The sequence below is a fragment of the Copadichromis virginalis genome, linkage group LG19 (assembly GCF_057382275.1).
Source record: "Copadichromis virginalis isolate Kocher_CV1m ecotype Utaka linkage group LG19, C_Virginalis_male_GT1.1, whole genome shotgun sequence".
NCBI lineage: Eukaryota > Metazoa > Chordata > Actinopteri > Cichliformes > Cichlidae > Copadichromis > Copadichromis virginalis.
Genome location: NC_140636.1, coordinates 7,101,247 through 7,102,306, shown reverse-complemented (window position 1 = coordinate 7,102,306; position 1,060 = coordinate 7,101,247).

The following is a 1,060-nucleotide window of genomic DNA, read 5'->3' as shown; positions in this document are numbered from 1 at the left end:
GGATGGGTACAGGACCTTGAAATGCACCGCGTAGAACGAAAGACCATCGTACCTATCATAAGTTTACCAGTCTCACAAATCGTCTTCATAAATACACATTCGCTAACAGTTTATTAATAGGACCTTTACGCTCAACGGTAATTAATTAGTAGTGGAAATAATTTCTGGTACGCATTACAGAAATGTAGCAGTGACAATAATGCTGTAATCGTACTGGGCAATTGGTGATACAAAAAAACCTGTTTTACCCTGTGAATAAAAGTATGTTTTTGTCAATGTACCATGGTAATAACAGAATCGAAACGCAATATTGTGTCAGGACATTTCACTATTTATGCACAATAAACAAAGGAGCATAGCGCGACAATTTCTGTTCAGTGCCAGACTTGCTTGTAACCTATATCACCAGTTATGTTATGAAAAATGACGTATTAACTACTACAAAACACTGACCTTTGTGGGAATGCTTGGAGCAGACTAACATGTGAGCTGGAGTGTTCTGGGACGTTATATTTGGTCTTTGAATGGCTGCAATCCAGGTCATCCGTCGCCTGTTTGTTACTTCGGAAAGATAGCTCGAACAATTTCTCTTCAACGACGTAATCCGATAACAACCAATCTCTTTACCCGTCGGCTTCCCGTGGCTGTCAGGCGACCGGCTATTGCAGTTAATAATACAACAGCTTCTTGCCATTTTTTGTGTTTCTTTTTATCGCTGTGTGACTGATTTCAATTGAAAGCCTGCGTGCGCTAGTACCTCTTGCCACGAGTTCCCAGAATCCTTTGCGGTTTTACCCCTGAATGACATCACATTTTCAATCTCTATAGCTGTGGGGTGTGGTCGGGAAAGCCAACGCGTCTTAAATAAATCTCCACATCCCTGCACTTATAGAATATGTAGAGAGTGAAGAATCTCTCACCTAGAGAACCACAGCTACAATGTAATCATACGTTACTAGGTGTTTTTATTGTAAATGCTTGCAAATGCTGTGTGACCGTACACATTAAACACTGTGGCACCTAAAGTCCGACATCATCAGACAACGTGCACAAAAAAATG